The sequence below is a fragment of the Lemur catta genome, chromosome 11, assembly GCF_020740605.2.
Source record: "Lemur catta isolate mLemCat1 chromosome 11, mLemCat1.pri, whole genome shotgun sequence".
Lineage (NCBI taxonomy): Eukaryota > Metazoa > Chordata > Mammalia > Primates > Lemuridae > Lemur > Lemur catta.
The window spans coordinates 71,323,460-71,339,825 of NC_059138.1; the positions used below are offsets into that span (position 1 = coordinate 71,323,460).

Below are 16,366 nucleotides of genomic sequence, written 5' to 3' on the forward strand. Positions count from 1 at the left end.
GGCCTAAAAACCCACTGCACTTCACAGTTGCTACACAGATCCTGGGCTCTCACACAGAGCCTTAAGAATTATATTAGCAAATGGTCCTTATTCACCTATGTGGCTTCCCAGCTCAAAGCAAATCAGAACTCAAACAGCCAAGTGAATGCGGTAAGGATATCATAGCTTGAGTTAGACTTCCAGACAGGAAACCTGCAGGGAAGAAACCAAGAAAGCAAGACAATGACACAAAGTTAGCAAAGCACACAGCCAACTGGGGCCACTGGGAACAAAGAATCTTAAAAACACCTGCCAAGGTAATGACTGCAAGAGAAGATGCTATATTCACTGACACCTGTTAAGAGTGATTCAGAGTCATGAGATTATCTAGTCTTTGAATTGGAAGCGATCCAGTTCTAACACTCCACTCAGGATTCTTCTTCACAGTAGCTGTGGTTAACTCTGGCCCTCTGTTTGAACAGTTCTACAAAAGAAACCTCAACATCAAAATACTCTAGATAAAGAGGAGGGCAACTGTTTGTTGAGTACCTGCTATGTATCAAGCATTGGGCTTAATACTTTATAGACATTTCCTTATTTATTCTTCCTATAAAGTAGATATTGTCCACATTTTATAGATGTGGTAACTGAAGTTCAAAGATGTTAAGTAACTCGCCTGAGATCACAAGAAAAAGAGAAGCAGCCCTGGCATCTGGGAGCTGGCCTGGTACTGCCAGCTAAGCCCCAGCACTGCTGAACATGAACAATTCACAGAGCATCACCATCAGCAAGGCCCCTCCGTGATCGTGATGCATCAAGACAAAAACAAGCCCACTCTGTGATCATGTCTGAACACAGGCTAAGCATGAACATCTTCAACTTCCCACAAAAATGACCAAATACCACCCCCTTTTCAATCCTAATGAGTGACTGCTGCTTCTTGACCAATCCCAGCTTTAGCCCCTCTCTGGTCTTCTCTCCTTTTAGATAAGATTTATGAAGATCCTCAATCATAGAATTTCCTCCACTTCCTGACAGCACCCAACCCAGCACTCCTTCCTTAAACCCTCCACCACCCCCAGACTGCCTACTCCAAGCCCAGATCCTCTAAGTCCTTTCCAATGCCCCCTTAATGAGACAACTCAAGGTTCCCTGTGGTCTCCGTGGCTGCAAAGAGCAACAGACTCAACTGGCTCAAGCCTGAGTCTGTTCCTGGTGGTCTTTAGAGGGTACTGAATGTCACACAGAGAATTAGTGCTGAGCCAAGATGACATCCAAGGTCCACTTGGCACCAAAGCCTGTGCCCTCAACCCCCCTTCTCCGCTGACTCCCTGTGCAGCTTTTTTCTTTTTTAATTTGGGCAACATAGGATTCATTTTGTAAAGTAAGAAAGTGTGCCTGAAAGGGTAAACTTCAGTTATGGTGGGAACAAAAATCATTGCTCTGGAACACACATCGCTTCCTCACTGTCTGGGGAAATGAGACATCGCTGTACTTGCCTGGCTTGTCCCATGGTTAACAAATCCAGCACAGCTGAATTATTTTTAGTTTCCTAAATAACAAAGTGAAACTGAGTCTATTAAACTAAAACATATGTGTCATCTTTTTACATAGTATCTCCCAATGCTTACAGCCCAGTACCTGAACTCATTTTTTAACGGAAAGACAGTATCAAGATACTCTATCATTTCTTTCTAAAATAAAAATCGGTATGTGAAGTAAATAAATGATGGTCACAAGACAGGCATGAGCCTGAAAAGAGCCAAGGTGAGGTGGCAAAGGCTTTTAGGAGGTGGAGCGGGTAGCAGCCTGATTAAGAATAGGGAAGAACGCTTCGAGTGCCTTGAGAGGGCAAAAAGAACGAAGAGAAAGGCACTTCTGGAAAATGTGAAGCTTCCTCTTAAGGCAGGGGAGCTAAGGGACAGTGGCCGGGAGTCTGGGCCTTCCCAGATCTATGGGCTCAACGTGTCTCCGCTTTCCTTTACAAGAGCTTGTCGGCGTTGGATTTTGAAGATGCTTCATTTTTACTCTTCAGCTTCTCCAACCCCACTGGACACGGCTGTCTGCCTGGCCGTCTGCCTGCCGGCCTCTTGAGGACAGCGATCCCAAGACGTCCGTCCCTTTCACTTCCCCATTCCCCATTTTGGACAGAGCAGCCTCTCGAGGACTGGCCGGATGGCGTGTTTACAACCGGCGCTTTTCTACGCGCAGCCCCACGGGCACCTGTTGACTCATCCCGGTCCCGCCCGGCACACCGAGGAGGCCTGGCCTCGTCCCCAAGCTCCGGGCCACCGTATCTCTGACCACAGCGGTCCCGTGCAGGGACTGAACTCCACGCCTGCTCCGGCCTTTGTCCCGCACACACGCCCCCAAGCCGGGCAAGCCTCGGCGACACCCGGAGGGGAAACCGGGAGACAGAGGATGAATGAGTGGGGAGGGGGCGGTGCAGGGGACACGGAAAGAAGGTACCAGCGGCGCTTGCAACAGCCAGGAAAGGAAATGGCAGCGGGCCAGGGAGCGAGGGCGGGGATGGGGGGCTGCGCGTGCGGGAGTGGCCGGGAAGAGGGGCCGGGGCCGGGGGCCGGTAATGGGGAGGGCGAGGGGCGCGACGGGCAGCCAATCGACTCGTCTCCCTTAGGAAGGGGAGAGGGGAGGAGTGTCCCAGCGGGAAAGCGCCCCTCGGCGCGGGACACCAGGACGGAAAATCGAGGAGCCGCAGCGCAGCCTGGAGCTCGCGCGCGCCGCGCACTTACCCGCGCGCCTCCGCTCGGCCCCGGCCGTCGCGCGCTCCGCGCCCGCGCGGGCAGGGTCGGCGGAGCCCGGGCCGGCGCTCCGAGCGGGGCAGGGGGAGGGCGGGCCCGCCGGGACCTTTGCTCCGTCCCCGCCCCCCGGGCCGCGGGGCCGGCACGGGAAGCTGCGGGAGGGGCGCGCCCGGCCGGCGAGGAGGCGGCGCCCGAGGCCGCCCGGAAGGCCCGGAGACAGTGTGCTGCCTTCCTTCGTGCCACTGCCCCGGGGCCCATCACTTGCAGCCCAGGCCTCGGCTTTAGGCAAAGTCCTCGCACACTTAAGTCGTGGGGTGCACCGGGGAGACGTCGGGTCCGCCCTCCACACCGGCCTCCCCTCCCGCTGCGCGGCACTGGGGGTCTGAGCGCTGTGCCTTGTCGCCGGGCTGGACCCGCCACCAACAGTGGGACGTGGACTGGCTCTGTGGCCTCACGGTTCAACTAGGAAAGCCCCAGGCTTCGCGAGCCTGTGAGAGCCTCCGATGCCCGTGCCTGGGAGTATCGGGGGTTGTGGCGCGACCGAGCCCACACTTAGCCCTGACGCTAATTAATAATCCATGCAAACTGCACTGTAAGCTCCTTGAGGGCAGAACGAAGCAGCGTTCATATACAAGGTGCTCTGTGAATAGCCAAGTAGCAAACTAAGCATAGCTGGTGCTCAAAGATTGCTTGCTGATTGGGAGGATCTAATAGTCAAGTCCGTCGTCAGACAGTATTTGTAGATCATCTCTGTGCAATGAAGGCTCTGCTGGGCTGAGAGCAATGAAAAAGAGAATGAAATTTCTGCTCTCGAGAACTTACACTCCGAGAGTGTGGAGTTTCGTGGCTGCCTTCAAGTGGGGTGGAGAGGGAGGGTAGAGAGGCCTGGCAGGGCTTTCCCTTGGGCCTCCAGATGCTTTGCACGTATCTCCAGATTGCAGGTACCCGCCTCATTGTACAGTCTTCCCTGACTACACAAAGTACAAGTGCCCGCCCACCCTCGGAAACTCGCCCTAGTTCTTCCCTGCTTTATTTTCTCCTTTGCAGTTACCACCATCTGATAGACTATGTGCCTGCTACTTAGTTCATATATTATCCTTCTCTTCCCTAAAATGCTTCATAAGGGCAGCAACTTTTGTTTTGCTCACTATACCCAGCACCTAGCTTAGTACTTGATGCATGGTAGATATTTAGTAACTATTAATAATTGTTGAATTCAGGAAGGAAACCTCTAGTTTGTTTCTCCAACTAGACTGGGGGGGTCTCATGCATCTTTGCAGTGCCTGACACAAAGTAGGTGCACCATCAATGGTTGTTGGGTGAATGAGTGGATAGAAGTGGTCTGAAGTGATGGTGTCCTTTGGGTCTCCTGACTTACCAGTGTGATTAGGTGTTGGAAGAAAGAAAGAATCACTGTCCCCATCCTGTCAAGAGACTTCAACCATGCTACTGGTTCTCTGACTTCTGATGACTCTGGCTTGTTACCAAAGATGATTGCCTCCTGCTCATGAAGTTCCCACCCCAAAAGCCCAGTCCTCTATCTAGATAGGTTATCCCTTGCAATGCAGAGTGAGCTTTTTGGTGCAACAGTTAGTGGCTTCAAATTCTTTCATGCTTTTTTTTCCTGTTGAGTGCCTTTTAATTAAATTCCTAAGGAAGACAGTAATAACATCAGCTGCTAATATTTATGTAGCACTGTCTACTGCCACGAAGCATGGCCTTGAATACCTTACATGCAATGATTGATTTAATCCTCAGAACCAATTGGGAGTTCAAGTTACAATTGAGGACACTGAAGGACAAAGTGGGATGCGCACCCAGCTGGGAAAAGACAGAGCCACTATTTTAAACCAAGTCATTTGGCTCCATCTGAGTTTTAACTCATCACGGGGTACAGACTCTCCAGAACAGAAAACAGGAAGCAACAGTAGGCGGTCACCCCACCAGGCAGTGTTTGCATGGCCTATGTGCTGAAAGGGAGGGACAGCTTGTGTTTAAGCAGATCTCCCCCACCCAGCCAGCTACCCCCCCTGCCCAATGGTGGGGGGATAAAGAGGATTCTGGCACAGCCATAACTTTTTTTACAGTTGTGCTTATCATTATTATTAATTAGAGTATTTGAAGATGGACCAATACAAGATGGGAACTTTTAGCCCAACTAGAAAAAAAAGTGAATAAAAAGAAAACATCAAACTCCAATCTTCTCACTCCATTATAGTTATCTTTCCCTTTCAAAAAAAATGGAGTTGTGTTGAAACAGAATTTCACAGGCAATAAATTGAGGTGGTCATAATGACGGCAAGTATCTGCTTTTAAAAAGATTCATTATATTAATATGAACTATGTTTCAAGTTATAGAACTTCTGAAACACATCTATGTGGTGTTGTGTGTTTCCTACTCTATCCCCAGATTCTTACTGAGGAAACGATACGTAAAGGGCAGGAAAAATTGGTAAAACTCATTAATGGGGTATATTTTATAAATGAACACATTACCAAACCAGCTCTACATGGCAGCTGTTATTACTTCCTAGTTCTCTGGGAGGCACTTTTGGAGACCTGGAATCTTTCAGATGAATCGGTCAGATTTGGGTCGAAACCAGCCTACCACTTACGAGCTGAGTGATCTTAGGCAAATTGTATAACTTCCCATTTAAAAATTACTTACAGTGTTGTCAAAAGATTATGTAAAGTACTCAGCTAGTAGTAGCACTCAATAAAAGTTTTCTTTCCTCTATTAATTACTTTTCTAAGTTGCCTTTAAATTAAGCCTGAAATTTTTCATGTATGCATAATTTTGTCTTTTACCATATTGACTGCTTCCCAGAGGAACATATAGCTACTAACATAAATTAAAACAAAATTTGGCATACATTGGTATATCTTTTAAAACTGATTTAATTTACCTCCCTAAATCCCAAAAGTGCTTTTAAAACCAGAGACTGTATTGCCAATGCAATTACCAGTTATTGCTTTAAAATAAAAAACTTTATGGAGGTTAAATATGGTCCAAAATTGTCTGTTTCTTTCAGTGCTTCAGCCATTACCTGTTCAATTGCAAGGCACAGATACAGACAGAAGACTTGAAATTTATTTGGTGGCCAGCAAATGATCAACCAAAATCGTCCAAATCGAAAGTCTCAATGCACATGTTATTTCACAAATAAGGAAATATGAAGTAATTTTCTGTCCCAATTATCAATTGCTGCATAACAAACTACCCCCAAAGCTTAGTAGCTTGAAATAGTAACCACCTGATTACATCTCACAGTTCTGGAGACTGGGATGTTGGACAAGGCTCAGCTGAATAATTTTTCTGACCCATGTGGCATTGACTGGGATCACTCAGTGGAATTTAATTGTTGAAGGTGAATGGCCTGGTCTGGAGGGTCTAGGATGGCTTCACCCACATCTTTATCCATTTGGGCTACTATAACACAATACCCTAGACTGGATGCCTTATAACTAACAGTCATTTATTTCTCACAGTTCTGAAGGCTGGGAAGTCCAAGATCAAGGCATCAAAGATTCAGTGTATGGTGAGAGCCTGTTTCCTGGTTCATAGATGGTAGCTTCTCAATTGTTCTCACGTGGTGGAAGGAAGGAACAAACAAGTTCCCTAACGACTCTTTTATAAGGATACTAATCCCATTCATGAGGGCTCCACCCCCATGACCTAATCACCTCCCAAAGGCCCCCACCTCCTAATGCCATCACATTGGTGATTAAGTTTCAACATATGAATTTAGGGGAGGCACAACTATTCACACCATAGCATCTCATGTCTTGGACCTTGGCAAGGATAACTTGAAGGTAGGGCCCAACTTGGGAGTTACCAACCAGATAACTCTTCATCACAGTGGATTTTCGAAAGTCAGATTTCTTATAAGGAGGCTCAGAGCTCGAGACACAAATGCTCCAAAAAGCAAGGCAGGAGCCACAAGTCTTATGACTTAGGCTTTAAAGACCCAGAATATAACTTCCAAAGCATACTATTGTTGAAGCAAGCCCAGATTCAAAGACAGATTATACTCTTTTCTCAAGGGGAGAAATAGCAAAGAATTTCCAGATGCTTTCAATCTACCACACTTGTTTTAATGAAAGAGAATGACATTACACAAAGTTAGTAAAAACACCTACGTTTTGTGTTCATTGTTCATGTAGAAACATAGATCATTGTCAGCATTAAGGAAATTTGTAATGAAGACCAGTAGTCATCCACCAGATGTCCAATTTACAGAAATATCCAGAGTAATACATTTCAGAACTATGGAATCTTTTCTCATCCCATTATCATTATTCTTAAATATAATCCAGCACCCGAGTGTGCCATACCCAGCATAGAGAAAGGCAAAGTCCATGCATCCAACATTTTGTTAATTCAACAAATATCTACTAGGGACCTACTATGTGCCAGGCACTACATTAGGTACTGAGAATATACGGATGAGCAAGGGAAATGTGGTTCATGCCCTCCACGTCCACGGAGCTTGTAGTCTACCAGGGAAGGCAGACAGATAAACAATAAGGGTAAAGGGTGAGAAGTACAATGACTAGGTGTCAGGGACATGCTTGGCTGGAGCACGTGACGTGGTGGAGGGGGAAAGAAGCCAGGTCAAAGAAACTAAGTGAGTTAGGGTAAGCTAACTGCTAAAACAATAAATCCCAAAATTGTATAGCTCAAATATAATGGGAGCTCATTTCTTACTCACTAACAATCTAAAGTAGTTCCAGGTTACTTATCAAGTCAAGAACTTTCACCTTTTTACTTAAGCGAAGGACTTTATGGCTTCTCTTTGGCATATTTGCATTGCCAGCTTCACTACGCACTTGCTTAGGGTTTTACTAAGCAAAATAAAAGTTACTGAGCACAAGCACTGCAACACTGAGACAGTTAGTCTGATAACTGAGCTAAGTGGGTAACAAGTGTGGATGTACTGGACAAAGGGATGATCTACATCCCAGGCAAGGACAGAGTGGGACAGCGTGAGATTTCATCACACTACTCAGAATGGAGTGCCAGTTAGGATTCACGTATGGGCCGCACGGAGACACCAGCTGCCAGACCATCTCAGTAAGAAGGAGAAGTTTTAGATGAAAGAGAAGAAATGAACAGACAGGCAAACAGTTTGGATGTGGGTCTGAAGGGAGGGTGCTAGGGCCCTCGGGAGACTCCACAGGAAGAAGTTGCCTTCCCTGGTAGACTACAAGCCCCATGGACGTGGAGGGCATGAAGCACATTTCCCTTGCTCACCCTCATATGCTCAGCACCTAATATAGTGCCTGGCGCATAGTAGGTTCCTAATAAATATTTTTTGGATTAACAAAATGTTGGATGCATGGACTTTAGCTTTCTCTATGCAGAACAAGAAGGAGCAGTGTATCACCAAAGAGCAACCGCTGAGAGGCTTTTAGTCCAGAGAGAAGGGTAGGCGGCACAGTTTGTTTCCCCCTCCCTCCCATCTCTGACAGTCGGTGGGTTCCCAAGCTGCTGGAGAGATTTTCTGCCCACATGAGCCCAGAGTCTGAAACCGCCAGTGAGCTGGGAACTGCTTGTGGACAAGGCACCAGGCCCCCAGCTCCCTGGGGTACTTCCCATTCCCACAGACCCGAGCCGGGATGGCAGGTGCCATACTGCTTCTCCACCCACTGTGCGCCTTTGTCCTCCCCAAGGGGCTTCAACTCCTCAGGCTTCATCCAGCTCATTCCCACACAGACATTTCCCAACTCCAGCCCAGACTACAGGAGCCACAGGGGTTCAGTGGGGCCCGGGTAATCTGCGTGACTCCACAGCCTGGACATTCTGGGCAGACTGCCTCCCAGAGAGAGGGTTGAAGACAACCAGAGTGCTAGCTTTCCTCCATCCAGACTCTTTTCTCCCCACGCCCTCCCTCACCCACAGCTGCCAAGAGAGACAACTGAGCCACCACACCAAGGCTTCCACAGAGAGAGGGACTCAGGACTTTCTTTTTGGGGTTCTGCAGTGGACTGAGGGGTGCACAGACTGTGAATTCCCTGCTTACTGGCCCTCCCTGGTGCTGCATGCCTGGTGGCTCCATCAGAGCAGGGTACATCCTGAGGTGGAGGGACATTGATCCCGCTCATGCACCCTGTGGGTGACTGGGCACCAGCGTGCTTCTCCCTGGCATGGTCAGGGATTGATCTTTGAGCTTCTTGTACCTGGATTTCTAGCAAGGCCAGGGAAATTTTCCTCAATTATTTCCTCAAATAGGTTTTCCAACCCTTGTGTATTTTCTTCTTTGCCCTCAGGGATGCCTGTGATTCTTATGTGAGGCCTCTTTACATAACCCCATATTTCTTGTAGGTTTTGTTTTTTCCTCTTGTATCTCAGATCTTTCTCTTTGACTTAACTCAAAAGTGTTATCTTCAAGCTCTGAGATTCTTCTGCCTGATCTCACCTATTCTTAAGGCTTTCCACTGTGTTTTGTATTTCCTTGAATGAAGTTTTCACTTCCAAATCTGTTTGATTTTTTTTTTTAATAATTCTATTTCCTTAGTACATCTTTCATTCATTGCCTGTCTTGTTTTTGTGGTTTCTTTGTGTTTGGTTTCTGTTTTCTCTTGTATGTCACTGAACTTCCTTACAATTCATACTTGAAATTCTTCATCTGTCATTTCGGTCTTTTCATTTTGGTTGGTATCTATTGGTAAGCAGTTGTTTTCTTTTGAGGGTGTCCTTTCACTCTGATTTTTCATGTCTCCAGAGTTCTTTCACTGATTCTTTCTCCTCTGACCTCTCGGTTGGGACCTGGAGTTGCTAGGCCTGGCCTGTTGGCCTGTCTCCGGGTCCCTGAAGATCAATCCCTCAGTGTACCAGGGAGAGGTGTGCCTGTCCTGAGTTGCCTATGGAGTGTTCTAGCAGGTTTGGTGTATCTCTCGGGTTACCTCTAACCTGCTGTCTTCACCTGTTCCCAACAGTATGTACTGAGTTAGGTCCCCCAAGCTTACTATCAGTGATGGTGGCTGGTACTTGTGAGTCAGCCACACCCTGTTTGCTTGAGTTTGAAGACTCTATGATGAGCTAATTGTTGTTCTCCCTGTCATCAGTAGATGTTTGTGTGAAAGAGCCAGCTGCTGAGATGTTCTTTTGCGCCTGTGGTAGACCCTGGTTCCCCAGGTGGAGTACTTATGTGCCCCAAGCTTTAGGAGGAACCCTGTAGCTCCCAGGGGGTTTCTTTATCTCCATAACCACTGAGAAGGAGGAGGAACAAGGCAGTTGGTGGCAAGGTTATGGGAGCCTGAAAGACTTTCCAAGTCTCAGTGGGGCTCAGACATTCCTTTTCTGGCCAGGAGGGGGAGCCACTGGTATGAAGGTCAGGACAAACTTGCCAAACTGGGAGAGTTGTTCATGGGGGAGAGGGCTAAATGCTTGTATGCTATGGCCCCAGGCTGGGTTCTTTCCTCCCTCATCCAGTAGCACAGTTTTTCTATGGGGAAGAGTAGGTGCTCCCCCAAATGGCCACTCCTTGGACCCCCACACACCCTGTGAAATTGAGTCAGTAAAGGCTGTAAAGGGCATGCAAATTGACCTCCCTGGCAGTAGGTGGCACTTCTCAGAAGGAACAAGCTGCAATGTTTTTGGGTCACCTCTAGTTCCTCAGGAGAAGCACTCAAATACCCCAGGTGATGGGTGGGGCCCTGGAACTTCCAGGTGAGTCCTTATTCTCTGCCACAGCAAGGTGGGTGGGGGTGTGGCTGGGCAGGCTGGGTTGGGTGAGCTTGCCCTCAGGCTCCACAAAAGCTGGCAAGGTAACTGTTTTGGCAGGGGTCAAAGGTCTGCTCCCAGCTTCTGGGCATAGCCACCAAGGAGGGGCTGAAGTGGCCCCACCCAACCAGAAAGTCTGCTTGTGGAGGCAGGTCCATCTGAGCTTCACAAACTGGCAGTCTTCAGTGGGCATCATTCCTCTCCCTTCTTCTCTCCTCCACAATGTGTTCTCAGCATCTGCTGGCGGTAGGAGCCCAAGCCAGCTGAGCTTCCATGCAACTATGCTGTGAGCTGTAAGGTTCCCTGCCCAGTATCCTGGCCTGAGCTGATAGTGCAGCCCTCCCATGAAGGAAGGGGTGCCCCATGGGCATGCCAGAGCTAGGACCCACATTGTACTCTTCCCCCCAAGATCTGCCCTTGTGGGCTCCCTCACCTCCCAAGACCTAACATAAGCATCATAGGCATCCCTGAGGGCAAAGAAGAAAATATACAAGAGTTGGAAAATCTATTTGAGGTAATAATGGAGGAAAATTTCCCTAGCCTTACTAGAAATCCAGGTACAAGAAGCTTAAAGGATCCCTAGGAGATTCATTGCAAAGAGGCAATCACCACAATACATAGTCATCAGACTGATCGAAGTAAACATGAAAGAGGCACTTCTATGAGCCATAAGGCAAAAGCATGAGGTAACTTACAAAGGAAAACCCACTGGACTAACTGCAGACTTCTCAAATGAGACCTTACAAGCCAGAAGGGATTGGGGCCCCATCTCAGTCTTCTCAAACAGAATAATGGCCAGAATTTTGTATCCTGCAAAACTAAGTTTATTATATGAGGGAAAAATAAAGACTTTTCTCAGACAAGCAAACACTGAGAGAATTTGTCAAGACCAGACCTGCCCTGCAGAAAGTACCCAGAACTGCATTATACACAGATCAGCACAATAGACACCCACCAATGTAAAATCACCCCAAAACCAGATACCATAGAGCCCAGATACCACAATGGCTCAAGAGATAAAGCAAAGCAATAAAGCTCTACTCAACAGGATGAACAGAAATCCATCCCACTTATCAATTCTTTCAATAAATGTGAATGGCTTGATCTCTCCACTCAAGCAACATAAGCTGACTGAATGGATAAAAAAAAAAATACAAGCCAAGTATCTTCTGTCTCCATGTAACACATCTAAGCCACAAGGACTGATTCAGACTCAAGGTGAAGGAATGGAAAATAATATTCCATGCAAATGGAAACCAAAAGAAAGCTGGTGTAGCCATTCTCTATCAGATAACATAGACTTCAGATCAGCAAAGTAAAGAAAGATAAAGATGGTCATTATATAATGGTGAAGGAACTTCACTTCAACAAGAACAATCCTAAATATTTATGCTCTTAACACACATGCATCCAGATTCTTTAAACAAATCCTACTTAACCTAAACAAAATGATAAACAGTAGCATCTTAAGAGCCAGGGACTTCAACACCCCACTGACAGAACAGGACAGATCCTCCCAGCAGAAAATAAGCAAAGAAACAATGGACTTACACAGAACTTTAGAACAAATGGGCTTAACAGACATTTACAGAACATTCTACCCCAAAACCACTTAATATATGTTCTTTTCATCAGCTCATGGAACATTCTCTGAGATTGATCACATTCTAGGCCACAAACATGTCACAATAAATTTTAAAACATAGAAATTATACCATATATCTTCTTAGGCCACAGTGGAATAAGATTAAAAATCAGTTCCAACAGAAACACTCAACTCTACACAAAGTCATGGAAATTAAACAACCTACTGCTATATAGTTATTGAGTCAAGGAGGAAATTAAGATGAAAATCAAAAGATTCTCTAAACTAATTGACAAAGGGGACGCAAGTTATCAAAATCTGTGGTATTCAGCAAAAGCAGTAATAAGAAGAAAATTCACAGCCATAGATTCCTACATCCAAAAGACAGAAGGATTACAAATCAACAATCTAATGAATCATCTCAAGGAATTGGAAAACAAAGAGCAAACCAATCCCAAACCAGCAGAACAAAAGAAATAACAAAAATCAGACCAGAACTAAATGAACTTGATAATGAAAGAATTATACAGAAGATTAATGCAACAAAAAGTTGGTTCTTTGAAAAGGTAAACAAAATTGACAGGAGTCTCACTAGGTTAACCAGAAACAGAAAAGAAAGGATGCTAATAAGCTCAATCAGGAATGAAAAAGAAGATATTATGACTGCTACCATGGAAATACAAAATATCATCGCTGAATACTATAAAAATCTCTATGCATACAAACTTGAAAATGTTGAAGAAATGGATGAATTCTTGGAAACACACAACCTCCCTAGGCTCAATCAGGAAGAAATAGAACTCCTGAACAGACCAATATCAAATAGTGAAATTGAAGCAGCAATAAAAAAAATCTCCCAACCAAAAAAATGTCCTGGACCAGATGGATTCACAGCCAAATTTTACCAGACCTACAAAGAAAAACTGGTACCTATACTTCAGAAATTATTTCATAACATAGAGTAGGAAGGAATCCTCCCCAACTCATTCTATGAAGCCAATATCACCTTGATACCAAAGCCAGGAAAGGACACCACAGAAAAAGAAAACTACAGACCAATATCCCTTATGAATATAGATGCAAAAATTCTCAAAAAAAAAACCCTAACAAATTGAATTCAGCTGCATATCAAAAAAATAATCCACCATGATCAAGTGGGTTTCATCCCAGAGATGCAAGGATGGTTCAACATACACAAATCTATAAATGTCATTTACCACAGAAGCAAAACAAAAACCATAGGATTCTCTCAGTTAGACACAGAAAAAATATTTGACAAAATTTAGTGCCCTTTCATAAGAACTGTTAACAAAATAAGCATAAAGGGAACATACCTGAATATTATAAAAGCCATATATGACAAACCCACAGCCAGCATCACACTGAATGGGGAAAAATTGAAAGCATTCCTGCTTAGAACTGGAACCATACAAGGCTGCCCACTGTCACCACTTCTCTTCAACATAGTACTGGAAGTCCTAGCCAAAGCTATCAAGCAAGAGAAGGAAATTAAGGGTATCCACATGGGGAAAGAAGTCAAACTATTGGTCTTTGCTGACAATATGATCTTATATCTAGAAAACCCCAAAGATTCTGCCAAGAGACTCCTGGAATTGATAAATAAATTCAGCAAAGTCTCAGGTTACAAAATCAATGTACACAAATCAGTAGCATTCCTATACACAAACAACAGTCAAGCTGAGAATCCAATCAAAGACTCAATACCTTTCACAATAGCAACAAAGAAAATAAAATACCTAGGAATATATTTATGAAAGAGGGGAAAGACCTCTACAGGGAGAACTATGAAACACTGAAGAAGAAAATCACAGAGGATGTAAACAAATGGAAAAACATATACTCCTGGATCAGCAGAATCAACATTGATAAAATGTCTATACTACCCAAAGTGATCTACAGATTCAATGCAATCTCCATTAAAGTATGAATGTCATTTTTTTGCAGATCTAGAAAAAAATAATTCTATGCTTCACATGGAACCAGAAAAGACCCTAAATAGCCAAAGCAACCTTAAGCAAAAAGAACAAATCAGGAGGCATCACTTTACCAGACTTCAAGCTATAGTACAAGGCTGTAGTAACCAAAATAGCATGGTATTGGCACAAAAACAGAGACACAGACCAATGGATCAGAACAGAGAACCCAGATATAAAACCACCCTCATGTTGCCATCTGATCTTTGACAAAGCAGACAAAAACATACAATGGGGAAAAGAATCCCTATTCCATAAATGGTGCTGGGAAAACTGGGCAGCCACATGTAAAAGACTGAAACAGGATCTGCACCTCTCACGACTCACAAAAATTAATTTGTGATGGATAACAGACTTAAACTTAAGGCATGAAACTACGAATTCTAGAAGAAGTGGTTGGAAAAACTCTTATTGATATCAGCCTAGGCAAAGAATTTATGAAGAAGACTCTAAAGGCAATCACAGCAATGACAAAAATAAATAAATGGGACCTGATCAAATTAAAAAGCTGCAAATAGACAACTAGAATGGGAGAAAATATTTGCATACTATACATCTGATAAAGGGCTAATAACCAGAATCTACAAAGAACTCAAGAAAATAAGGAAGAAAACATCAAAAAACCCATCAAAAAGTGAGCCAAAGTCATGAACAGAAGCTTTTCAAAAGTAGTTAGACTAGTGGCCAACAAACATGAAAAAACGCTCAACATCTCTAATCATTAGGAAAATGCAGATCAAAACCACAATGAGATATCACCTAACTCCAGTGAGGATGGCTTTTTTTCAAAAATTCCCAAAACAATAGATGCTGGCGTGGATGCAAAGAGATAGGAACACTTATACACTGTTGGTGGGACTGCAGACTAGTTCAACCTCTATGGAGAGTGGTATGGAGATACCTCAAAGAACTAAAAGTAGACCTACCATTTGATCCAGCAATCCCACTACTGGGTATTTACCCAAAGGAAAAAAACACATTTTATAAAAAAGACACTTGCTTTCAAATATTTATAGCAGTACAATTCACAATTGCAAAGATGTGGAAACAACCCAAGTGTCCATCAATACATGAGTGGAATAATAAAATGTGGTATATGTATACCATGGAGTATTACTCAGCCATCAAAAAAAATGGTGAACTAATACTTTTTGTAACAACCTGGATGGAACTGGAGACCATTCTTCTAAGTGAAGTATCACAAGAATGGAAAAATAAATACCACATGTATTCACTATTAAATTGGAATTAAATGATCAACACTCATGTGTACATTTGTTAGTAAAATTCAACAGAAATCAAGCAGGTGGAAGAGAGAAGGAGGGGATGGGTAAATTCACACCTACAAAATGCACACTATTCTGAGTGATGAACACAATTTATAACTTTGACTCAAACTGTACAAAAGTAATTCATGTAACCAAAACATTTGTTCCCCCATAATATTCTGAAATTAAAGGAAACTAAAAATAATAAAAATAAAATTCATGACTTGTTTATTTCTGGAAATTTCCATTTAATATTTTTGAACTGAGCTTGACCGAGGATAACTGAAACCACAGGAAGCAAACCTTGGGTAAGAGGGGACTACTGTATCTTTCTTTGGCCAGAAACCAGTCACATAGTCTCTCCTAGCTGCAAGGGAGGCTAGAAAATGTAGTCTTTGTGACCAGGGAAAAGAGGAACTGGGTTTTGAGAACAGTAGCAGACTCGGCTACAAAATGCTTTTAGAGGGCAAATAGGTGTTGGCCAAGCTCAGAGCTTTTATAAAGAATTCTAATTAGGGTAACCCAGACAGCTGAAGTGATTTAGCTTAAATAATATAGTTTAGGGTTTTATAACATTGTATTAAAAAATTGAGCCTTTCTTAATCCTGTACTTGGTTCAAAGGATAAGAATACATAGAGAAACTGTTGATAGGGTTGGTGAGCTTGGTGTTTTCATCTATAACAATTTATTACTGATAAAACCTCTTAGCTGAGTTTTAATTGGAGGGGGAATATGGGAATTATATACACATTTGTTGTTTGGTAAGGTCCTTAAAAAGGCTAATTGCAATGGAAAAAGCAATTTGGCAAGGAAAAATTATCCTGGCATCTGACTCAATTTGGACTGATTGCTAAAAGCACCAGTGCAATAAATTTGTTAGTCTGAATGATGGAAAAGAAAACAGCTCTGGAAGTGGAGTGCCTGTCACCTGGGGCGCCTTTGACACCATGAAAGGTTTTATTTTGTTCCACACTGTTGGTAGAGGTGGAATTTTTTGTCTTATGTAATATTTTGAAATATTCAAGGTTCTTTTTTTCCCTCCCCAAAGAAC

At 44.0% G+C, this 16,366-nt stretch overlaps 1 protein-coding gene across 3 annotated transcripts in view; it reads right to left on the reverse strand.

Annotated features, from left to right (window-relative positions):
- GSDME (gasdermin E) overlaps positions 1-16,366 on the reverse strand; it is a 71,829-nt gene that overhangs the window by 42,540 nt on the left and 12,923 nt on the right. The window contains exon 1 of one of the 3 annotated variants that reach the window (XM_045564351.1): positions 2,733-2,807. The exons of the other annotated variants lie outside the window; for them this stretch is intronic. The gene's annotated coding sequence lies outside the window, so the exon portion shown is untranslated. Of the gene's footprint in view, positions 1-2,732; positions 2,808-16,366 lie in introns of those variants that run through there. 3 annotated transcript variants of the gene reach the window in all.